This window comes from Palaemon carinicauda, chromosome 15 (assembly GCF_036898095.1).
Source record: "Palaemon carinicauda isolate YSFRI2023 chromosome 15, ASM3689809v2, whole genome shotgun sequence".
NCBI classification, from domain to species: domain Eukaryota; kingdom Metazoa; phylum Arthropoda; class Malacostraca; order Decapoda; family Palaemonidae; genus Palaemon; species Palaemon carinicauda.
The window spans coordinates 41817933-41845528 of NC_090739.1; positions in this window are offsets into that span (position 1 = coordinate 41817933).

Genomic DNA, 27596 nt, shown 5'->3' on the forward strand with positions numbered 1-27596 from the left:
TTCTGAAAGTCGATGTTCTAAGAGTTGTTTTGATGTAAAACGTCAAAATTATTTTTGAAACACTTAAGAGTAGTTATGGTAATAAAACGGCTACGATTAATATTTTGTAAAGAGAATGCTCAGACATTGCTGGTTTTTTATACATAGGTTAAATTTGGGGAACATAAGAAATTGCTCTTAAGGCACGAATTCGGAGAAAAAAATAAACGGTCAGTGATCAATTATTTAGGACTATTGGAGGAATAAGCTAAAAAAAAGTTAGGAATTTTTTAAAAGAATTTTTGGTGAAGGCACGAAATTCGTTTGCATTTTGAAGTAGTATTTGAAAGGTTGGTACTTTTAATTATTTACAAATTTAGAAGGTAGTGGGGCTGAAATTTTCAATTGAAATAGAAATGTAAATTTTATCTTTCAAATATATAAAAAAATGGTTGTATAGGTAGAATTGCTTTGCAAATCTAAAATATAACTTCATATAAATAGGATATGGATTGAATATGGTATAACAGATGTCAAATGCTTAAAACCAGTTGCTTTTTGGTTGCAATGAAATACTATTTTGTCATTTACAATTTTATTAGAAAATGTTGATCATTAAAACTTAGACTTGCGATGCCTGTATAACGCATAAATGTACATTGGTTATAATGATTTAGAATATTTTTTTTTAATATTTGATACTCAATGTCAATTTCATGAGAAAAATTTGTATGGATGAAAATACTTGAAGATAAAAGAGAAAGGATTCTGAATGATAATTTATGGCAAAACAATTAACATGCTATTGCTAATGGTGTAACAACATACATTGAATTCCAGCACTTTGGCATCAGTGGTTAGTAGTATGGGCATAACGGAGTTCTTTACTCATACTCTAGGCTCATTATAGTCAGTGAGCTGGAAAAAAAAATTACTCTTAATATTGAGTGCAAGATATTTTAATAGCTAATTAGAATCAACCTCTTCATCCATAACGGAAATGATACTAAGCAAGTTGAACAAATCATGAGTTTTAGCAAAGGGAGATTATTTCTTAATCTTGCCCCATAAGAAATGTTAAAAGTCTTAGGGGTTTGTTCATTTCTCAAAACTGAGATAGAAATGTAATAGTAGTCACATATGAGATTGATTCTCTGAACAACCTTTGCTCGGTAGACTATTTCCAATGGCCTAATTTGACTTGCGCGCACACATTGTTAGGAATATCGATATCAAAGTCAACTGTGAACAGACTTTGTGTGCTTGTATATGTCAAATGGACCATTTCCAGGAATATTTTACTGAGCAAAATTTTTAAGAGTCGAGCTCAATCACATAAGACTTTATCTTACTTGTCCATCTCAATTTTGAAAGGGAGCCAAGTCCAAGTCTTTACCATTAATTATGGGTATATTAAGAAATATCCCCTTGCTAAACGCAAGGATTGCTGAACATAAAGATGTCTCATTTCCGGTATGAGCGAAAAATTAATCTTAATTAACTATTCAAATGACTTATACTTATTATGAATAAACCTTTTACAGCTATATTGACTATAATGGACCTAGAATATGACTTAAGTAGTCAGCAATGGTCATATTATTGACCTCTGACTTCCAAATACTGGGCTATCTACCTTTACTTGATCAATATATGTAGTTAAAACATTAGCTCTGGTATGTCTCTTTATTTTTGCCATAAATTATCATTCATGACCTTTCCTCTTGTATCAAGTATTTTCGTCTATACCAATTATTCTAATGCTCTTGGCCTTTTGCTTTCTATATCACGTGTAGCAGACTTTTTAAATTATTACTACTAATGTTTTGGAAAAACATTGAAATTCATTGTACTGTTTTAAAATATATATTTACCATACTATAACATTTGTAACATTTTATCAATAAAATAAAATACTTAAAAGTATTACATTGTTTAACTTAACTCTACCATGGTAGACAAAGAAAACCTGGAATAAGGAATAAAGGAAAAAAAACCGAACATGTAAAGACTTTCTCGAGTATTCTCCCAATGTTAAACCTCGTATGACAGAGTGTTCTCCCTAAACGGCCCCCTACCTCTTCTAGCATTAGCAAAAAATGCCTGATTCCCCATGAAAAGTGGGCTAAAAAGGCTCATGAAGTAGTCCTTTCTCTTAACTAGCCACTTGTCCATTTGTACATATGATCCCCACATAGAGTTCGTTCACCCCTTACTGGAGGGTGAGAGCAGCAATACCAGTATTTTATGATATATTCCAAGTCAAAATGGCCGAACTGACTCTCATTTCATTTTGGACCGAAGTCCACTTCTCAATCCAACTGTCAATCACACATTTTTTTTTCCCGGCTAAAGTCAAAATAACATGGCCTTATCATTTCCATTAGTTGATATTCACCAAAAGCCTCAGTTTTATTCAATATATAAGCGATTAATTTTCTACACCTAAATATGTAATTAAAGATTCCCAGTAACCAATTTGGCTGAAGAAAAACGAAGACATCCGTTAAAAAAGACTTTTATTGCAGAAGATAAAATGTCAAACATGAGACAGGTTTCAGTATTATGTTTAGCTATGCATATACAACCATCATGAAGTCAATGACATACATCAAATTACTGCAACTCCATTTTATGAAAGCTTTAAACGCCCTAATTTCAAAGGAAACTTAACGTTTGTCATGCATTTAGCTCCTGATTAGATCAAGAAAGCCTCTTAGGTGAGTCACCCTTCATAGAATATGGTACAGGGAATGGCAAAACGTTCCGTTTTCTTTGTTTTAAATTTTCGGTCAGAGTCCGTTTTCTTTAGATGCGTTTAAAGCTCAGCATTTGAGGTTACATATTTCATGATTGTGTAAGTAAGCAGTTCAACGCTGTCTAATAAAATGATAAAATTATTAATAAAAAAGGAGGAAAAGGAAAGCCCACCAAGGCCATCCCCTGTCCCACCTAGTAACCAGAAACTTATAGTTTTTTTTTTTTTTTTCTGAGGAAGCAATGTTACTAGGCCCTTGAATGCTTTCCTTATCCTTCTTTTTTTTATTTTATTAATAATTTTACAAAACAATGATATCAGGATTGTAATTTAAAGACTAAAGGAATAGTTTAGAGCTCTCCTGAAATTAATGGTAAAAGACTTATGTCATTTACATTATAAGGCAGGTCCGCAAGATTAAAGTGTTACGTTAATTCTTCAATGAAACATGAAATTATAGCCTACACTTAAGACATAAAAAATATTTATAGAATCGAAACAAAGTAAAAGTTCAAAAGTAAACAAGTCATTTTCAAGTCTTTGTGCAATTTCAGAACGATGCATTACCACAGACACCTGAAGCTCACTCAAAAGCAGACAAGATTTACAAATGCCAAGGTGCCTCCCTGTCTCATCCCATTTTATGCACATGATTGAGTCAGGTAAAAGAGAAGAGACGTGCAAGGCTACTGCCCTGACCATCCTTGCTACTTCCCCCAGCAGACAGTCAGATCGGACCGAAGTACGCATTCACCTTACACATGGACACCTGAATCACTTTAGCTGTGTAATAAAGTTTTCAAATACAAACACTAGAAAAAGCAACGCCGGAAAACTATTCAACCCTATACACTTGGCTAACAATACTATTTCAAACACCCCAAAATAACCATATGAAAAGTGATTTCTTTTTACATGGGGATAGACAAAGTTATGAACCTTAGGAATTTAATTGAATATTTACATACAGTTTGAGGTAGATTAAATTCTAGTTCAAAATTGTTATACTGTAACTCCTACTACAAACCAATACCCTAAAAATATGTAACACCGGTAGAAATAAGATTAGGCCATTTCTTATATATCTATAGAGTTAAATGTGAACCCCACTAGATAATATCCTCACTTGTAATATACTATCTTCAGCATACTACCATCAGCATATACAGTATGCCCTTAATATACTATCATCATATAATTATTTGCAATAAAATCCTCACCTTTTACTATAATATTCGCTGATCATATTCCCTTATTTTACTATCACAAGCATATATTTCCTGACTAAATCTTCAGCTAATAATCAAAGGAGATGATCCTTAGATTATTCATTACCTATTTTAAGCAGGTCCTGTGTAACTCAATATATCATAAAAAGTTACGGTCAAATTAGTTACGATCAAGTTCTTTTTAGTAATTGAAATAATTTGATACTTTCTGAATTTTTGTCCTTAACAGATTTTAAATACCTGAAATAAAGTTTAAAAAGTTTTTTTTTTTTAAAAGTTACCAGGATTAGCCCCGACATAAGAGATAGACAGAAGGAGATCACGTTCGCGGAGTGCTATATTCTCTACTGAAAACAGGAACAAGATGAACAGATGATAAATAACAAATATGATTTTAGAGCTATTTGGAACGCAAACGTCTCTGAGCTCCCAAATACCTTTCAATATAAGACGGTTGAAAAAAAATTACCAAGAAAGGCAATTATAATCTCTAGATTATCAAATAAATTATCTATAATATCAGCGGTTCACCAACATTATGTCATTTAATAGGGATGAATTAATTACGCGTTTTAATTCAGAATGAAAAAAAAAAAAAAAACTTTTTCGTAATAGAGAAGCACAGGACAAAGAATTATAACTATTATACAAGTTAATTATTGTTAGGAAAATATATACTTATAAAGATTGAAGCACCAAAGTCAAATCTCTTTGAAGACGAAGACGAATAAAATTATAATCTATATCATTTACTTCTCGGTGGCTTTATGAAGACTGAAAATTTCTGCTCAGATAGTTCAGCAAATCACATAAATAATACCTCAACACTCCAAATTCGAGAAAATAATATGCTATTTAAAGATTTTTTTTGTAAATTATTATAAAAATGTAAACTTTAAAGTTGAATGTATGTTATCTCAGAAAATATATAATACTCACACACATACTAAAACTTCGTGACTTTTTTTACTCAGAATACATTCTAAAGATTAAACGGAATATTTCAAAAAGTTAAAACGCCAAAACTTAATATTTGTTCAGCCTACTGAAAGATGTTATTTTTATTAGTAAAATAAATTTTTGAATATACTTACCCGATAATCATGTAGCTGTCAACTCCGTTGCCCGACAGAATTCTATGGAGGGATACGCCAGCTATCACAATACTAGAAGGGGGTGTATTTACCAGCGCCACCTGTGGCCAGGTACTCAAGTACTTCTTGTTGACACCTCCTCAATTATTCCTCGGTCCACTGGTTCTCTATGGGGAGGAAGGGAGGGTCGATTAAATCATGATTATCGGGTAAGTATATTCAAAAATTTATTTTACTAATAAAAATAACATTTTTCAATATTAAACTTACCTGATAATCATGTAGCTGATTCACACCCAGGGGGGTGGGTGAAAAACCAGTGTACAAGACTAAAGGATAGCTAAGTATCCCGTATTTCATATAATCAGTTATCCACAATAACAATGAAATAATAAGTACCTGGTAAGGAAGTCGACTTGAACCGTTACTCTGCTTTTAATAAGATCGTCTTCCTTACTGAGCGCAGCGTTCCTCTTGGGAGGCTGAATCAACTCAAAGGTGCTAAAGTATACAGGGCTGCAACCCATACTAAAGGACCTCATCACAACCTTTAACCTCGGCGCTTCTCAAGAAAGAATTGACCACCCGCCAAATCAACAAGGATGTGGAAGGCTTCTTAGCCGACCGTACAACCCATAAAAAGTATTCAAGAGAAAGGTTAAAAGGTTATGGGATTATGGAAATGTAGTGGCTGAGCCCTCGCCTACTACTGCATTCGTTGCTACGAATGGTCCCAGGGTGTAGCAGTACTCGTAAAGAGACTGGACATCTTTGAGATAGAATGATGCGAACACTGACTTGCTTCTCCAATAGGTTGCATCCATAACACTCTGCAGAGAATGGTTCTGTTTGAAGGCCACTGAAGTAGCCACAGCTCCCACTTCATGTGTCCTTACCTTCAGCAAAGCAAGGTCTTCTTCCTTCAGACGAGAATGTGTTTCTCTAATCAGAAGCCTGAATAGTAAGAAACTGAGTTCTTAGAACTTGGAAAAGAAGGTTTCTTGATAGCACACTATAAGGCTTCTGATTGTCCTTGTAAAGGTTAAGACCTTTTTAGATAGTACCTAAGAGCTCTAACTGGGCAAAGTACTCTTTTCAGATCATTCCCCACCAAGTTGGACAGGCTTGGGATCTCGAACGACTTAGGCCAAGGACGTGAAGGAAGCTCGTTTAGCAAAAACCGAGCTGCAAGGAACATGTAGCCGTTTCAGATGTGAAAACAATGATCCTGCTGAAGGCGTGGATCTCACTTACTCTTTTAGCTGTTGTCAAGCACACGAGGAAAAGAGTTTTTAATGTGAGGTCCTAAAAAGAGGCTGATTGGAGAGGTTCAAATCTTGATGACATAAGGAACCTTAGGACCACGTCTAGATTCCAGCCTGGAGTGGACAACCGACGTTCCTTTGAGGTCTCAAAAGACCTAGGGAGGTCCTGTAGATCTTTGTTGGTGGAAAGATCCAAGCCTCTGTGGCGGAAAACCGCTGCCAACATACTTCTGTAACCCTTGATCGTAGGAGCTGAAAGGGATCTTACTTTCCTTAGATATAACAGGAAGTCAGCAATCTGGGTTACAGTGGTACTGGTTGAGGAAACTGCATTGGTCTTGTACCAGCTACGGAAGACTTCCCCTTGAGACTGATAGATTCTGAGAGTGGATGTTCTCCTTGCTTTGACAATCGCTCTGGCTGCCTCCTTCGAAAAGCCCCTAGCTCTTGAGAGTCTTTCGAAAGTCTGAAGGCAGTCAGACGAAGAGCGTGGAGGATTGGGTGTACCTTCTTTACGTGAGGTAGACTTAGAAGGTTCACTCCTAGAGGAAGAGTCCTGGGAATGTCGACCAGCCATTGCAGTACCTCTAAGAACCATTCTCTCGCGGACCAGAGCGGAGCCAACCAACGTCAGCCGTGTCCCTTAGTGAGAGGAGAACTTCTGAAGTACTCTGTTGACAATCTTGAACGGCGGGAATGCATACAGGTCGAGATGGAACCAATCCAGCAGAAAAGCATCCACGTGAACTGCTGCTGGGTCTGGAATCGGAGAACAATACAACAGGAGTCTCTAGGTTATCGAGGTAGTGAACAGATCTATGGTTGGCTGACCCCACAGGGCCCAAAGTCTGTTGCAAACATTCTTGAGAAGGGTCCACTCTGTGGGGATGACCTGACCCTTCCGTCTGAGGTGATCTGCCATGACATTCATACCGCCCTGAATGAACCTCGTTACCAGTTAGCTTTCGATCTAAAGACCAGATGAGAAGGTCCCTTGCGATCTAGAACAACTTCCACGAAAGAGTCCCTCCCTGCTTGAAGATGTAAGCCAGGGCTGTGGTGTTGTCAGAGTCCACCTCCACCACTTTGTTAAGCTGGAGGGACTTGAAGTTTATCAAGGCCAGAATAACCGCCAACAACTTCTTGCAAATGATGTGAAGTGTCCTTTGCTCCTGATTCCATGTTCCCGAGCATTCTTGTCCGTCCAAAGTCGCACCCCAGCCCGTGTCTGATGCGTCCGAGAGGAGACGGCGGTCGTGTTTCTGAACAGCCAAAGGTAGCCTTCCTTGAGAAGAAAGCTGTTCTTACACCACGCGAGAGAAGACCTCCTCTCTTCGGAAACAGGAACTGAGACCGTCTCTAGCGTCATGTCCTTTATCCAGTGAGCAGCTAGATGATACTGAAGGGAGGGGAGGTGGAGTCTCCCTAACACGATGAACAGGGCCAGCGATGAAAGTGTCCCTGTTAGACTCATCCACTACCTGACTGAGCATCGGTTCCTTCTCAGCATGCTCTGGATGCATTCTAGGGCTTGGAAGATCCTTGGGGCCGACGGAAAAGTCCGAAAAGCTCGACTCTGAAGATCCATACCCAAGGAGACAATGGTCTGGGATGGAACGAGCTGAGACTCCTCAAAATTGACCAGGAGGCCCAGTTCCTTGGTCAGATCCATAGTCCATTTGAAAATCTCCAGACAGCGACGACTTGTGGGAGCTCTTAAAAGCCAGTCGTCTGACGGAGCCGGACACAAGATCATGATACTGCTGCACAGTCTGTGAACTGTCAATCATGGGCAAGCGAGGAAGTACAGTGACAACCCGAATCTGTCTAGACTGTCTGGGTCGTACAGACAACTCCTTAACGGGTTGCTGAGGTTGCCGCACTGCGTCACAACAAGTCACTTCTGTTGGTTGTTGAACGTCTTCCCCGTGACACATTGACTCCGTAAACAAAAATTCCTCTAACAAGGACTAAGCTTGGACTGCATGTCATGCAACACAGCTCAAGGTCTATGGGAGCAGGTGTGGTAACAGACGGGATTAGCGACTGAAGTGGAACCATAACCTTCCCTGGAAGCATGTTATGCTTAAATAAAAGTCCATAAGAGGTTATGCAGCTAAAGGCTCCCTCCAAATGACAGAGTCCTCAAGGGAATATCAGAAGGAGGGAGAAAAGAACTTTCTCATCTACAGGGACCTTATCCTAGAAAAGCTAAGTTCTCTGAGTGAGGGTTCACTGGTGCAAAAGCAGCAGACTAGAAGGCAACGTTATGAAACTGCTTGACAGTCTAGTGAGTTGGCAACAACCCAAGATGTGTGACTGAGAAGCATGCGGTAAGGTATGCAGAGCATGATGTATGCAGAGTATGCTGTATGCAGAGCATGCTGTATGTAGAGCATGTTGTATGCAGAGCATGCTGAATGCAGAGCATGCTGTATGCAGAGCATGTTGTATGCAGAGCATGCTGAATGCAGAGCATGCTGTATGCTGAGCATGTAGTAAGCAGAGCCTGCTGTAAGCAGAGCCTGCTGTAAGGAAAGCAGAGCGTGTGCATGGCGTTTAACATTTCTCAGAAATTCCATGACCAGTGCTAGAGTGCTTTATGCATGCTTGCATGGGGTTTAAAAATCAACATAATGTTTACCTTACATTCATAACTCATGATTCATATTTTTGCCATGGTTTGAAAATGGAGGTATGCTGAACAGCAGAGTCAGAACGAGCTGGAACAACAATAGTTGTGGTTTCCTCTTCAAGACTCTGTTGAGGGAACACCTGAGGCTCAGTCTGCAAAGGCTGAATAAAAGACAAGCAGAAGGAAGGCGCATGGGTGGAGGAGGCTGACTCCTAGCATGAGTGGTTGAACCCAAGGGTTGCGCTTGCTGAGCGGTTGGCGGAAGCGGAGTAGCAAGTTCCAGTTCCTGTGGTGTGAGCGGAGCGCGATGAGGAAGAGGCTGCGCAGAACAAGGTAAATGTCTCGCAAGCTGAGGCTCCTGAGGCGCAAGGCTAAGGTGTTGTGGTGCTTGCCTTGTGGAGGGTTGAGCTCGCTGCAGCGAGAGCTGAGGAGACTGACTCATGGACGGGAGAGGTTGTTGTACCTCAACCGAGTGTTGCATCACTGGTGGAGCAGCAAGTGGAGGCGGAGGAAGAGAGGTATAATCCTCCTGATCCCATTGTAAAGGTTGCCTTAAGGAAGACGGAGGCTGAACACCACTGGGAACAGCAAACTCAGCACGTGGCTCAACATCGTACGCCTGGCAGGTGGTACTGCGATCAGGCGGAGCGAAAGTAGGCGGAGGGAGTGTAGGCGGAGGCGGAGGAGCAACACTCTCAGCCCGACACTCACGCATCAAGTCCGAAAGCTGTGCTTGCATGGACTGTAGTAGAGTCCACAACATCGTACGCCTGGCAGGTGGTACTGCGATCAGGCGGAGCGAGTGTAGGCGGAGGGAGTGTAGGCGGAGGCGGAGGAGCAACACTCTCGGCCCGACACTCACGCATCAAGTCCGAAAGCTGTGCTTGCATGGACTGTAGTAGAGTCCACAACATCGTACGCCTGGCAGGTGGTACTGCGATCAGGCGGAGCGAGCATAGGCGGAGGGAGTGTAGGCGGAGGCGGAAGCGTATCCCAGAACGTCTTGCCGGAAGCACGACAGAGGAATAATTGAGGAGGTGTCAACAAGAAGTACTTGAGTACCTGGCCACAGGTGGCGCTGGTAAATACACCCCCTTCTAGTATTGTGATAGCTGGCGTATCCCTCCATAGAATTCTGTCGGGCAACGGAGTTGACAGCTACATGATTATCGGGTAAGTTTAATATTGAAAACTGATGATTCTACACTCATGGAAAATATTTGTTTGTTTTTTTTTCTTTTTTTAAAGAAACTCGAATTTGGAGCTTACCAATGGGCCGACTGACTATGTGTTGTACTTACTAAATTGGTAGAGGATATTTTTCCCCCTTTCCCATAGTTTAACGAAATTTCTTCAGAAACTACGCTACGTAAATTACAATACAAAACCTACCCTAATTTTACGTGAAAATCCTGAATTCCTAATTCGTATCTATCTACACTGTAGCCTAACTAAATCATTTCAGCCTGACTTTAAGAAAACACTGCTAAAAAACTAGCTTTCTTTGTCCACATTGGGACATACTTTAATGAAAGCAATTAGGCAAAAGAACGACCTAACATCTCCATAGGAATCTCACACCAATCACTCAATACTTGCACAGCAATCCTTCATTCCTTGTGATGAAATTCTTTACACTTTCATAGAAAAAAGTCTCAACATTAAATATTCGCCCATTCCACCATAATTAAATCAGTCAATGATATTAAGGATCAAAATTGACTGAATTTTAATCCTCTTGTGATACCGATGTGCGATGAATAACCATCTTAGAAAGTAAACGTGGCTTAAAACCAATTGATCTCGTTACCAATGAAAAAAATAAATCTTTGACGGGGAATCCTGTGTTTGTCCTTTTTTACCTGGGAGATTGGATTATATTTAGGAATATAGACCGTTCTCGTTTTTGAGAGAGAGAGAGAGAGAGAGAGAGAGAGAGAGAGAGAGAGAGAGAGAGAGAGAGAGAGAGAGAGAGAGAGTGTGTGTGTGTGTGTGTGTGTGTGTGTGTGTGTTGTGAATTACCCTATTTCACTAACGTCATGGAACAAAAAAAATAACACGAAGGCACCTAGGTTAGGCAATATTCAATTTCGCAATTTTATTTTCATTATTTTTGTAGCTCCATCATTCATTTTTAATCTAATCTTATAATTTTCAATTTAATACTAAAACTAATATAGCTCGAATGAGCTTTGATAATCCCTTAACGGTAAACAACTAAACCAATTGGAACCTCAAAGGGTGTGGACACAGAAATAATTACTAACAACGTCAGTAGTGGGTACTTTGTTTTTGGCAAGATTAAAACCTTAAGAGACACCGAAAGACACAACCTTTATTATTATTATTATTATTATTATTATTATTATTATTATTATTATTATTATTATTAGCTGAGCTATAACCCTACTTAGAAAAGCAGGATGCTATAAGGCTAAGGGCTCCAAAAAGGAAAAATAGCCCAATTGAGGAAAGAAATAAGGAAATAAATAGACTACATGAGATGTAATGAACAATAAAAATAAAATGTTTTAAGAACAGTTACAGCATTAAAATTGATCCTTCATATATAAACGATAAAGAGAGATTTATGTCAGTCTGTTCAACATTAAAACATTTACTACAAGTTTGAAATTTTGAAGTTCCACCGATTCAACTACCTGATTAGGAAGATCATTCCACAACTTAGTCACAGCTGGAATAAAACTTCTAGAACAATGAGCATCATTGAACCTGATGGTGAAGAAGGCATGACTACTAGAATTAACTGCATACTTAGTATTACGAGCAGGATGGCACTGTCAGGGAAGATCTGAATACAAAGGATGGTCAGAATTAAAAAAAAAAAAAAAAAAAAAAAAAAAAAAAAAAAAAAAAAAAAATCTTATGCAACATGCATAAAGAACTAACGAAACGACTGTGCCAGCGATTAACATCTAGATAAGGAATACGAAATTTAATAGACCGTAAATTCCTGTCCAACAAATTAAGATAAGATTCAGAAACAGAAGACCAGACAGAGAAAAATTCTTAGGGACAATCAGAATGGAAGAATTATAACACTTCTTCAGAACAGATTGATTGCCGAATATCGTAAAAAACTTTGTCAATAAACAAAGTTTTGTACAACTGAAGAAGAGACAGACCGAATGAGTTTTTCAAAATTAAAGTTGCTTTCAAGAATCACAACTAACATTTTAAGGGTCAAACAGAATTAATAGAACATTATTAATGCTGAGATCCAGATGTTGAGGAGCCACTGTTCTTGACCTACTTACAATTGTTCTTTGAGTTTTGTTAGGGTTCAACTTCATGCCCTATAATTTGCACCATGCACCAATTTTAGCTAGATCTCTATCAAGGGATTCAACACCCTCAGATTTACATTCAAGAAATGGAACTAATGCAGAGAGAGTAGCATAATCGGCATATGCAGCAAGCTTGTTTTCTAGGCCAAACCACATGTCATGTGTATATAGTATGAAAAGTAATGGGCCAAGAACACTACCCTGTGGAACACCGGATATCCCATTCCTATACTCACTATGGTGCACATCAACAACAACTCTTTGAGATCTATTACTTAAAAATTCAATAATGCTAAGACACGAACCACCCATTCCCAACTGTTTGAGTTTGAAAACAAGGTCCTCATGAATAACGCGGTCAAAGACCGCACTGAAAGCAAGGTCAATCATACAGACTTCCTTGACAAAATCAAAAGATTTTTGTACAGCATTTGAGATTGTTCGAAGAGCAACACATGCTGCAAAGCATTTACAAAAGCCAAATTACAAACTCGGGAACAGCAAACCTATTATGGCATTTTGCAAAAAGACGTTCAAAAACTTTAGATAATATGGTAGTTATGGAAAATGGATAGTAATCAACTGGACTTGAGCTACTACAAACATATCTACATAATGGAGTAACAATAGCAATTCCTCAACAAGTGCTAAAAGAACCTCTTCTTGCTAATGTGGAAAATAGCGAATAACTTAGGAGCTAAGAAATCTGGAGTCGTTAGTCGTATTAGAAAAAAAAAAAGAATAAAAAAAGAAATAAAAGAAAAAAAAAGGAAAATTACCACTTGGGTCTACAATTCCATAAGCACAAATGTCCATTAAAAGATCTTTAATATCACAAGACCGAAAATCTAAAGTAGTTAGTTTAGCTTCAGAAAAACAGGAATGAGGAAGATCAAGTTTCCCATTACTCGACTTACAGTCAAATATATTAGCAAAAAGAGTTGCCTTTTCCTTTGGAAGGTGAGTGACAGAGCTATCTGATGTAAGTAAAGGAAGAATTATTGTGTCTACACCGAAGAGTGTAAATTTAAGGGTAGGTCACCACTCATGTTCATGGGTTGCATCAGAAAGGGTTTCTTTTATGGTTAAATTGTACTCATTTTCAGGCATAAACTCTCTGAGCAAAAGCTCTTAGCAGAGCATGGTTATTCAGAGTCAAATCTGATCTGTTACCTTTCCAAAGATAATAGGCCCTCTGCTTCTCCAAATAAGCACAGCTACAATAATATCATCGAACTAGGGTTTGTCTTTCACTCGGTACTTTAGCACACGAGAGGAGATACGTCTAACAATTATGTTGACCAGATTCTCATTCAAAAGAACATGCTCAACATTATTATACAATTGTGACCAATTCAAGTTAAAAAGATCACTCAAAACGCCATTTCAGTCAACTCGGGGTTTTGTATAAATATTACGTAGGTATGACACATCAGAGACAGGGACAGGCTGCTAAGGCTTCACTACTAATGAAATGAAGGTATGATCAGATGACCCAATTGGAAAACCAGCCTTACTTTTTATAATGCCAAGGAAGTCAGTGTATACTAGGTTCAAGCAGTTACCAGACCTGTGAGTAGCTTCATTTATGATTTGTGAGCCTGATTTAGAGGCAAATTCCAAAGCTCTTAGGCCATGGCGATCAGTAGGAGAAACAGAATTCAACCACTCCCTATGGTAAGCATTGAAATCAATAACAAAAACAAAGAGGCTTTTCTATCATCTTCTTGTATCTTAGCCATAATGGTAAGAAGACAGTCGAAGATAGAATCATCCAAGTCTGGATTCCAGTAGACTGAACGCAAAAGTTGTTATGCCTACCACAAACTTTCATTATCTGAATCTTATAACATCCACATTCGTAGCAGGACTTATGAGAAACAGGGTACTCAGTCCTAATATGCATTGCCATTCCCCTTGTCCTAGGAATGACATTCCATTTCAAAATTATGGGCTTCTTAAAACCAGTAACAGGAAGCTCAGATGAGTGTCTAATTTGAGAAACCGGAGTTTCTCAGCATAAAAGAATAATATACTGTCTGGACGCAACTGTAAGATCTTGATTATTGTTATGCAGACCACGAATATTGTAATACAAAAAACGACACTGGCGAAGTGTAGGACGTGCTGGTCCCTGATTTCGCCCAATGTCTCCAGACAGGATAAGAGTTAAAAGCAATAAAAAAAGATTCATCTTACTTAAAAAGTTAACTTAAAAATAATAAAAACAAAAACAAGTTATATATATATATATATATATATATATATATATATATATATATATATATATATATATATATATATATATATATATATATATATATAAAGTGATTGATACAACCCTTAGAGACAAAGAGTCAAATAAAATTGGTCAATATGGAAGAGCCGAGACACCATGCTAGGATAAGTACCCTCCTGGATAGCCACTTCAACTGATGGGAGGACAGTGAGGATGGTTTTGAAAAGGAATATTTGTGAGGAAGGTAAAGAAACAGATAAAACAAAGACAACCTCTTGATAGGAGACCCCGTCCAGAGCCATAGCTCCGGGCATTCTGAAACAAACGAGCAAACTCTTTGATACACCATCAGGTACCAGAGGCCCTTCTATTAATCTTGCCCAACACGCCATTAAAACGGAAAAAAAAAACAAAAAACATACGGAAGAGAAATGAGATAGAACAGTGTGGTCGAGTGTACCCTTAAGCAAGGGTACATTTTAAATCGTACCCATTTTCAATATGATAATTCGTAAATTTCTCATTACAAATAAGGATTGAGGTTTGTTATTACTTTGTTAACTATCTATGTTCTGGGTGGGAGGTATTTTAATCATTACATTGCTAATCAGATTTCACGCTAATTTCATATAGGATAAATTTATACCAATTATCTAATGAATTAAAAGAAAAACTGCTCTATAGGCCAGGCAATCTAAGAAACGAACATTAGCTAAAATGGTTACCCAATAAATAGCAGATATGAATCTGCCCACGATCTAATAATCTTGAAATTTCAATACATTGTAAAGATATCTAAGCATAGAAATAGGTAAGGGATTAAAAAAGGAATAAATCGGGGAATTATGAATTTATATCTAGGGTATTACCAAGCTTCTGAGTACGATATTGTGAATTTTAAAGGTATAAAAGTCCCAATACGTCTCTTACAACGTCATGAATTTTCCTCATGGTAGGACACTTTAAATATATGATTATTTCTGCACATCAGTATTGCATTAACAAACAAAAAAAAAAACTACTCGGTAATGTATCTTTAAAACACAAGTTATGAGGATACGTAAAGGAAGCAATATCATTGAAATGGTACTTCCATACCTTGACCAATGTTAAGATAGAAAATATTTGCCATACATCCTGGTAGCGTCGTGGGCTTCTGTTTCAGAGGTCCCGAGTTCGCGTTCCGCCAGGACGCGAATAGTTATGAGACCTTCTACCGGGTGGGGTGGGGTGGGGTGGGGGTGGGGGGTTACTCCCCAGGGTGGCACCTGGAGGGGGGGTTTGAGGGGGCTAGTGATAGTCCCTGCTGGCTTATGGTCGCCCGAGGAAAATAATGTAGATCGTCCGAGTGGAGACCTAAAACCCGTAACTTTAACTTTAACTTTTAAAACGGAAACATGACAAGATTCTTCATACCTAAAAAAAGAAAGTTTACACACCCTTTGAACAATACAAACACACCTCCATATACACATCAGGACAGCTTTCATCTCAACGATAAGATATTCGAAAACTTATGACACAATCTAAAAATGATTCTAGTGTTATTTATCCCTCCTTTATGTCATGGGCACAAACGGCACGAGACAAGAAACAAAATGGAATTTCTGAACCGAGCTGTGCACCTTTTCAGAGAGCCCAGGTATCTCGCCATAATGAAAAGCTCTGAAAAGCAAGACTTGAAAATGACCTTACCTAATTCATTGAAACTTACGGTAAGTACAGCATTTTAGTTATACACGAACTTGAAGATTTTATGAAAAATTTTGAAATACAAGTTAACATCAATTACACATTAACTTCAAAAAGAGCATAAACATATCAAGAGCACATTGAATCACAATCCTTTTACATTAGACATACTTTTCACTACTTACATGACACATTTCATAAACACAAATTTGATGTTTTTTTGTCATTGACACAAGTGCATACAACTTTACTAGAAATTAAAATCATAGTACTAAAACCTGCACATTTAACATAATAGCCTCCTACAATGAAAGCTTCTTAACAATTCGGTAATATTTGATTAAAATAAAATTAATTATACCAAATACTAAAATCTGATCAATCACTACAAGTTAAAGAATCTGAGGCTTTTGAGCAAGTTAATAATGGCATAACACAGACATAATTTTTCATGACTTTAGCAGCCGGGATAAAACTTGCACTGACTAGACAGCTGGATTAATAAGCAGACTGAAGTTCAACATGTTTACCAGTACAGTCTGTCGAACTTTGACAAGTACAATATATCCAAGCTAAAGCATTGATCTACAGCTCTCAAGACACCAGTAAAAGAATGAACAAGTTCTGTATATGGGGAATAAAATAACAGTATAAAAGGACAAGTGATTACTCTAGTTAAGGTCAGGATCTACCTCATGGACTTTTCAGCTCTTTTTTTGTGGCGAGGAATATAAAGGCAAATGCTGATGCTCAAAAGAGGAGGGGGCCAGTGGGAGACTCATCAGCCATACGAGGCGAGTCTTTGTTTTGTTTTTTATAACATTTCCAAATTTGGGGTAAAGGAAGGATCAAGGATGGGGAGAGGGAGATCTGAAATTATGGGAGAGTATCAGGTTGAAATAAAAGAGAACTTCTTCACAATGCAACGTTATTTGAAAATGTGTATGAAATCTCCTTTTACTTTTAAAATTAGCATATTATTCTTCAAGTTATATTTATGTAGCAGAGAGAGAGAGAGAGAGAGAGAGAGAGAGAGAGAGAGAGAGAGAGAGAGAGAGAGAGAGAGAGAGAGAGAGAGAATTACTAAATTACTTAAATTACCTGGAAATTAAAGGAGCTTCCTTAGATTGGAGTGGCCATTAAAATGCATCTGATTTATTTCCCATCTACTTAATACAAATCACAAGTCCAATTTTATCTACACAACCTTATGATTCAAAACTCTTCTCCCTCCCTTTAATTAGACAAACACTTTACACAAAGGCATTATTGGCTTAAGAAATTAAAATTTTCGTCAAACTATGTAATTCACTGCAGCACTCTATCAGTTGCTTGCTGAGTTCATCTTCTAAAACTTCTAATGAACTAAAAATCCTTACGAATATCAAATAACAGTCACAACATTAAGATTCTTTACTTCATGGCCAATGCCTATGGTTAGTGATTCATATATATAAAAAAATCAAAATTTTAGGATTTTATCTGCCATAGTTTATTTCTATTTACTAAAAGACTACGAACACTTAATAAAAAATACTAGTTTTCGTTATATCCATAACATGAATCTGAACTTATACCCTTTAATATCATTAATATTTACTCCAAGTACAATTTGATTCACAAATTTCTAATGAGCTGGACTTTTCCTTATTTCACTAATTTTTAATGACATAATCCTTTATTTCTCTTATACTCACATATTCTATAGCTTACGCTTCCATTAATCAATAAACAGAAGCTTATTCCTCCATTCACCAATATTCTTTCACACACGGTATCATCCATAGTTCATAACAGATTTAGGACTTGATTTGATTAAGGAATTTGGACTACAAATCTCAGTGCAATTCTATGCCTAATTGCAAATGAGGGATATCCCAGCAGTTAAACTGCAGTAAGAGATGAGATTAAGCAGAAAAATGGAAGAAAGAAAGAGGGAAGGGAGTTGAGGTAGAATAATATAAAGCAAGGGCAGGTTGGCCCAGAAGGAACGTGAAAGTGCAGGTACGGTCCAAAGGAACATTCAAGTACAAGTGCGGGTAGGATAAAAAAGAACAGGCAAGTGCAGGTCCGATTAGAAGGAACGTGCAAGTGCAGGGGGCGTCATGAGGAATGGGCAAGTGCAGGTAGGATCAGAAGAAACGACAAAATGCAAGTAGGATCAATAAGAACGAGCAAGTGCAGGTAGGATCAGAAGGAACGTGCAAGTGCAGGTAGGATCGGAAGGAACGTGCAAGTGCAGGTAGGATAGGAAGGAACATGCAAGTGCAGGCAGGATCAGAAGGAACGTGCAAGTGCAGGTAGGACCAGAAAGAACGTGCAAGTGCAGGTAGGATCAGAAGGAACCTGCAAGTGAAGGTAGCTTGGGAAGAAACGTGCAAGTGCAGGTAGGATCAGAAGGAACGTGCAAGTACAGTTAGGATCAGAAGGAACGTGCAAGTGCAGGTAGGATCAGAAGTAATGTGCAAGTGAAGGTAGGATAGGCAGGAACGTGCAAGCGCAGATAGGATCAGAAGGAACGTGCAAGTGCAGATAAGTTAGGAAGGAACGTGCAAGTGCAGGTAGGATCAGAAGGAACGTGCAAGTGCAGTTAGGATCAGAAGTAACGTGCAAGTGAAGGTAGGATAGGAAGGAACGTGCAAGTGAAGGTAGGATAGGAAGGAACGTGCAAGTGCAGGTAGGATCAAAAGTAATGTGCAAGTGAAGGTAGGATAGGAAGGAACGTGCAAGTGTAGGTAGGATCAGAAGTAATGTGCAAGTGCAGGTAGGATAGGAAGGAACGTGCAAGTGCAGGCAGGATCAGAAGGAACGTGCAAGTGCAGGTAGGACCAGAAAGAACGTGCAAGTGCAGGTAGGATCAGAAGGAACCTGCAAGTGAAGGTAGCTTGGGAAGAAACGTGCAAGTGCAGGTAGGATCAGAAGGAACGTGCAAGTACAGTTAGGATCAGAAGGAACGTGCAAGTGCAGGTAGGATCAGAAGTAATGTGCAAGTGAAGGTAGGATAGGCAGGAACGTGCAAGCGCAGATAGGATCAGAAGGAACGTGCAAGTGCAGATAAGTTAGGAAGGAACGTGCAAGTGCAGGTAGAATCAGAAGGAACGTGCAAGTACAGTTAGGATCAGAAGGAACGTGCAAGTGCAGGTAGGATCAGAAGTAATGTGCAAGTGAAGGTAGGATAGGAAGGAACGTGCAAGTGCAGGTAGGATCAGAAGGAACGTGCAAGAGCAGGTAGGATCAGAAGGAACGTGCAAGTGCAGATAAGTTAGGAAGGAACGTGGAAGTGCAGGTAGGATCAGAAGGAACGTGGAAGTGCAGGTAGGATCAGAAGGAACGTGGAAGTGCAGGTAGGTTAGGAAGGAACGAGCAAGTGCCGGTAGGTTATGAAGGAATGTGCAAGTACAGGTAGGGTCAGAAGTTATGTACAAGTGAAGGTAGGATAAGAAGGTACGTGTACTCGTAAGTGCGGATGGGGTTAGAAGTCATGTTGGAAAGATCATTTAGCAATTCCTACAAAGGTCTGCCGGAGGTACACTTATGGCATTACGCCCCTACAGAGATAATATATTTCTTTTCATATCTAGCCTTTCAATAAATTAAATCCTATTATCTTTCTTCTCCATGATGGATATTTCATAATCATCTTGTTTAATGGTCGTTCATTGACATACATTTCATTACTTTCCTCACCTTTCAATCTATTAAATTTCATTGGCTAGCCTCTCCCATATATCACTCACTTTAAGTTCCTTAGTTGCTCGCAAAAGAGAGAGAGAGAGAGAGAGAGAGAGAGAGAGAGAGAGAGAGAGAGAGAGAGAGAGGGGGGGGGTGTTGCAAAGTAATACAAACGGTCTAAAGGAGTATGGTTATTGCGACGAAATTTGAGTAATATTTAGGAATTATTCACACTTAGTGTTGGGGCGAAGCTTGACTAATATTAAGAAATTATTCACATAAGGTGTTAAGGCTAAATTTGACTAATATTTTGGAATTATTCACATATAGTGTTATCGCGAAATTTGACTAATATTTTGGAATTATTCACATAAGGTGTTAAGGCTAAATTTGACTAATATTTTGGAATTATTCACATATGGTGTTAAGGCTAAATTTGACTAACATTTAGGAATTATTAACACATGGTGTTGAGACGAAATTTGACTGATATCTAAGAATTATTCACACATGGTAATGGGGTGAAATTTGACTAATATTCAAAAGTTATTCGCACAATAAAGAATAAGAAATACAAGAAACTATTCTATAACAATAACATTTAAATCAAAAGAATAATTCTAGTTTGTTTTCATCCTTAGAAAACAGAATTGTATGAGACTACATTATTCTTAATATAAAGAATGCATAAATTATTTATTTAACAAGCTTTTCTCTTATCAAAAGACAAGAAATTTACAGAATATTATGCTTTTAGTGTTTTGATATTAAAGAAATAAAAGGGGATGAAACCATTTTTTCTCCAGTTTTATGATCGTTTGGCGGATAGCATAGTTAGAAAAACTTGAGGTGCTACATGTGACCAAAATACCTTGAATTTCATTGATACAGAAGTTCTCTTTTAAATATACCCAAAAAGATAAAAGAAAAATTATTAGAAATATGTTTAAATTCTAAATCCACTAATTACAAAAGATTTTGTTAATTAGATTTTAATTCACAGAGCAAGAAAACTAGAACTCTTGAAAAAATAGGTTGAGAAAAATTTTAAACAAGAAATTACTTAAATAGAAATAAGGAATCAATAAGTGATATGAAATAATCAATCCAGTAATTGGACAAAATAGCTCCTTAGAGTATCAAGGTGCGTAGCAGATGCCATACACAAAAGATTCCTCTAGATAATACCATAAGCTATATTAATATAGCGCTCCTAATAACTTTTAAATCACTTCATTATCCAATGAGTTCCTAAGAGAACCCCGTAGAAGTGACAATTTAACAGTAAATGAACAATATGTGACTTGAACGGATAAATACTGTGAACGAACAAGGTAAAACGACAGTGGAGGTCCTGTAGAGAGTGAGGTTCCCCTGCTGTATGGGAACGGAAAAGCAGCCATCAAAGTAAAGTAAGTAAGAAGTGTTCTAAAAGAGGCTTGTTCAGAATTGCTTCCAAGTGCGGATGGACAAAGGAATAATGCCCAAATAACTCCATAGACAAATTGCTGTCCTGAATAAATCAGTGTGCTACAAAAAAAAAAAAAATGCAAACGAGGGAATACTTAAAACTGGTAAATCAAATAAGTGCTATAAATAGCTTATTGAATAAAAACAAAACCACATGGAATAACCCCATAGATAAAGGATTCCAATGTTACTACATAGACTAATTAGTCTTTCAAATAACCTAAAAAACAAAACATTTAGAGCCTGAAATTATCCACAAGAAGTTCCTTGAATAATTTCAAAGACCAAGACGTGCTACAAAAGTAGTAAGAAAATTGAAACTAAGGAGTATAATCACCAATAGCAAATTTTTGTCCTAGAAGAAATCATAAAACAAGGGGAATCTTGCAAGACATTTTAAACAGAAAGTGCCCCCAAAAAACCTGATCACTAAAGAAAGCTCTCAATACCCTGAATTGAAAGTAAAATATATCTTTAAAAAAAAAAAAGAATTATATGCAAATATGTAAACAACGATTGCTCACAAATAACTCTATAGAGTATGGAATGCCCAAAGGAACTAAACAGCCCAAAGAACAAACACACGGGATATCAGAATTTACTCTCAGGAGATACTTCAAACCCTTGAGCCCTCACAAACAAGAACAAGTCAAGGAAAAATTTCAAATTTCTTGTAACCAAACTGGTTCCTTCAAAACTGACAACTAGAGTGGCCCAAAATTTCCCTGAGGCATCCATGATCACGAAACTTAGAAAACCTTGTAAAACTTTGTAAACCTAAGTATGAAGGAAAATATTTTGAATTGATGTAGAAGGATCACAAAAAGCATGGACATACTGATAACCTTAGGAAGAAAATCCCTGGAAATTAACGTGAGAAATTATTACCATTTTTAAGAACTATTTATTGATTGCTATTGACTTTATTAATCTACTTAATTCTCCAGTATATTATTATTATTATTATTATTATTATTATTATTATTATTATTAAATGCTAAGCTACAACCCTAGTTGAAAAAGCAGGATGCTATAAGGTCAGGGGGCCCAACAGGAAAAATAGCCCAGTGAGGAAAGTAAATAAGGAAAAATAGAATATTTTAGGAACAGTAAAAACATTGAAATAAATATTTCCTATTTAAACTATAAAAACTTTAACAAAACAAGAGGAAGAGAAACTAGATGAAAAAGTGTGCCTGAGTGTACCCTCAAGCAAGAGAACTCTAACCCAAGGCAGTGTAAGACCATGGTACAGAGGCTATGGCACTACCTAAGAATAGAGAACAATGGTTTGATTTTGGAGCGTCCTTCTCCTAGAAGAGCTGCTCTTCTACCCTTACCAAGAGGAAAGTAGCCACTGAACAATTACAGTGCAATAGTTAACCCCTTGGGTGAAGAAGAAGTGTTTGGCACTCTAAGTGTAGTCGGTATATCTAAAAAATAATCTAAATTGAAATTGATTTTCAATACTTTCCTCCAATAACCACAAAAGCAAAATAATCTTTACTATTCCTTAAAGAGGATATCAACAGGAAGCCTTCACAAAAACATATCTAAAGGAAATTAAGCTATGAAATCATCATATAAATCACTAAATCAATTTTAAGTAGTGTAAATTGTCATGTTTCAGGACATGGTTAGAAATAAATCTTTAAGCTAAATATACTTTCAATTTTGTAAAAAGCCTTAACTACTAAAAACCACAAACAATTAACCAATGACAAAATAACCTTCAAAAAGATCCATGGAAAGAGACTTCAGAACACTTTTGTTAAAAAGTATCTGACTATAGATCCTCCAAAAGCATAACTTTCTGGACAGAACCTTATAATCAGTTACTAATAACAAACTTGAAAGTTTAGCCAAGTTAACCACTCTACGTTCAGATCAGTCAATCAACATAAGGTAATAATTATGATCTAAGGAAATAATGCATATCATGAGCAATTCTCATGATTATTCATCATGAGCAGGCCTGACATCAAGCAGAGGAAGAAAAGGGGAAATGTTAACTGTCACTGAAACTTGGTTATTAAAAAAAAAAAAAACCAGCATCTAGCAAGGAATTCCGAAAACCCTAACAGTCGTCGTAGGTTTTATATCATTAAGGTGCATAAGAAGTGTTCTAATTAAAAGCAAAGCTTAATGACCATCAAATATTTACAGAAAAGGAAGGCCTGATGGAAAGTAAGGATATAAACAAGACCTAATAATATCTGAAGCTAAAACACAAGGTAAAAACCCATAATTGTTAAGTAACCTTCCAATCTATCATCCTGAGTCCAACATCCACAGGTGCCACAAAGAGCACGGTATCAGAAATACAATGAAGAACAGATATTACTCTATAAAAAAGATCTTCACCATAGAACCTGATCTGATTAAAAAAAATGGAAGAACAGACATTACTCTATAAAAAAGATCTTCACCATAGAACCTGACCTGATTGAAAAATTGAAGAACAGACATTACTCTATAAAAAAGATCTTCACCATAGAACCTGACCTGATTGAAAAATTGAAGAATAGACATTACTCTATAAAAAAGATCTTCACCACAGAACCTGATCTGATTAAAAAATTGAAGAACAGACATTACTCTATAAAAAAGTTCTTCACCATAGAACCTGATCTGATTGAGAAATTGAAGAACAGACATTACCCTATAAAAAAAGATCTTCACCATAGAACCTGGCCTGATTGAAAAATTGAAGAACAGACATTACTCTATAAAAAAAGTTCTTCACCATAGAACCTGACCTGATTGAAAAATTGAAGAACAGACATTACTCTATAAAAAAGATCTTCACCATAGAACCTGACCTGATTGAAAAATTGAAGAACAGACATTACTCTATAAAAAAGATCTTCACCATAGAACCTGACCTGATTGAAAAATTGAAGAATAGACATTACTCTATAAAAAAGATCTTCACCATAGAACCTGATCTGATTAAAAAATTGAAGAACAGACATTACTCTATAAAAAAGTTCTTCACCATAGAACCTGATCTGATTGAGAAATTGAAGAACAGACATTACCCTATAAAAAAAGATCTTCACCATAGAACCTGACCTGATTGAAAAATTGAAGAACAGACATTACTCTATAAAAAAAGTTCTTCACCATAGAACCTGACCTGATCGAAAAATTGAAGAACAGACATTACTCTATAAAAAAGATCTTCACCATAGAACTTGACCTGATTGAAAAATTGTTCATCAGTTTAAACTCAACAGTCACAAAAATATATCAAGTAAAACTAATATCAAATATATGGACTTGTGATAATATATCGTTTTAAAAACATAAATTTTACCTAAAGATACCAAAATGTTTGTTCGTGAAAAACTAGCTATTTAATAGAGTACCAAAAGTTTTTAGTTTTACATGATATGATTACGAGTTTGTGCCACTTCAAATGCTATATATAAATTATAACAAACATTGTGGTCAAATTAAATCTAAATTAAGTGGCACGCAGCTGAAAATTATATGATCTTTTTTTTATGTCTTGATGAAAAAAAGGTATAAGCAACATTCGTATAACTCCTATAGATAAGATGACCCAAAATGGCAAAAGACAGGTAAAGTAATGATTTAGTGATATTTCATGGTGCAAAGAAAGCATAACCTAATTTTATGCTTTGTTCTTTGCTAAAAAAAAAAAAAAAAAAAAAAAAAAAAAAAAAAAAAAAAAAGTTTTGTTTTCCATAGTTAAGACTTAATCAGTGTGATTTAAAATGAAAACTATATACCAATGATATCAACAGACTTTTGATTGACAGATAAATGCTAGTTTTGCCAATTGAATTCTAAAAGCCAACTTTAACAAATTAATTATGTAATATCACGGTACTTTGAGCTTCAATGTAAACAGATCTGCACAAAAATTTTGAAAATTATCAATTCTCCCTACACCTAAAACTATGGCGTGTATTTTTTTTTCTTGAAGTCACAGGTCCCAAAATCCACTTGCACGGTAGAAAAGGTTTTTTTCTTGCGATTAACTGGCATCACCATATATCTGTCCTCGGTTATTTTATAGTCCCAAGCAAGCGACTAAGTGTATCCTGAAAAGAATATATTATGAATTACTCCTCTTACAATTTAGGACAAATAAAATGCTTTGATAGGTAAACTGAAACATATAGTAAAATTATCATATGCAATTAGATGAGAATATAGCAAAAAAAAAAAAAAAACCGATTCACAGCTATTCTTTCATGAAAATCAATAAAAACAAGCACACATGAGTTCAATAGACTCAGTTTATAAAAAAAAAAAATGATTATGTGAACTAAAGGAATAATTTATAATCTATATAAACAGAACAGATTTCATTCCCGAGTTTGCTAAAAAAATAGAGCTCTAGATGGAAACTAGTTTTAACAAATGGAAATTAGGGTATCACTTGATATGTACAAAATTATAAGGAATGTTTCTAGTATTTGGAGATGAAACATTTAAAATGTTAGTAAACTCAAGACTTCTCAATATGGAAGTAATTGATTTAATAACATCAATAAAATAATTATTATATTCTCTTTCGTTTTTTTATTCAGATTGACTAACATGAATTAGTAAAATATTCAATTTACAAAAGATCTAAGTTATAAAAATGTCAAATTTCCATATATAACCTTTTTTTTGTAATCTTTATGTACTCTATGTACATAAAAAACAACCTTAAAATTCCCTTTCAGCTACAAAAGATTTTCTTCTAGGTAGGTCTCATTTATGGCGGTTTCAAATTCTAATAAAGAAAAAGTTGTTCACTTCCACTACCAAAATTTTAAAAGAAAATCGTCTACAAGCCATATAGATTTGTTTAATTCAGTATATACATCTAATAGCCGGAAATATGGTACCTTAATCATACTATATAACCTTTTAAGATTTTTTCAATTATCATACACCTATCTATCTATCTATCTACATATATATATATATATATATATATATATATATATATATATATATATATATATATATATATATCCATCATCATCTCCTCCACCTATTAACGCAAACGGTCTCTCTCTCTCTCTCTCTCTCTCTCTCTCTCTCTCTCTCTCTCTCTCTCTCTCTCTCTCTCTCTCTCTCTCTGTATGTATATAAATATATATATATATATATATATATATATATATATATATATATATATATATATATTTATAAATATATATTATTTATATATATATATATATATATATATATATATATATATATATGTTTATATATATACATTTATATATATATATATATATATATATATATATATATATATATATATATATATATATATATATATGTATATATATTTATAAAGTGTGTGTAATATGTGTTTCATAGTTTATCTAAAGATTTCCTCTTTCAACTAATATTACCGATTTTCAATTATTCCTAAACATAATGTTTCATTCTTCCCTTGGGGAGATATTTTCAAAGATTACCAAGTAGGACCTAATTCTAAAGGTGCTATTCTTGTCATGCATATAAACGAATCTTCAAAACATTCAGCAAAGAAACCCCAAACATACCTTTAAAACAGATTTGACAAAAATATAGACGTACGGTCTTGTCTGTATTATTATTATTATTACTATCCAAGCTACAACCCTAATTGGAAAAGCAAGATGTTATAAGCCCAGGGGCTCCAACAGGGAAAAATAGCCCAGTGAGGAAAGGAAATAAGGAAAAAATAAATGAAGAGAACAAATTAACAATAAATCATTCTAAAATAAGTAACAACGTCAAAACAGACATGTCATATATAAACTATTACAACATCAAAAACAAATATGTCAAACAGAACTTGAATTCATACTTACAAATGATTATCAAGATTACTATTCGTAGACGAACCTAGGAAGATTATTTTCCAACCTTTAATATTTTATATGAAAAGCGTTTAATGTTATTAAGTTACTGGACAAGAAAAGTCCGTGTAACATGCATGCAAACTATCAACTCGAACCAATTACTAACGAGGCTATAGTAATAAGACTTGATCTAAACATCTTAATATAAGCTATAATGACCAGTCTTATAAAGTACTTTTTTGAAATACCTGCTATTGATATTTTAGAAAATATAGCAACGCAACTCGGTTACCTACTTTACTTAATATATCCTTCTTCTCTTATGAAGGCTATATATAAGTGTTTAGATGATTGACTCCAGATTAGAATTCTTGCACCTGACTAAGAAAATTACTTCGCTGAATGAAACTTCTTGTAACGATTGCTATTT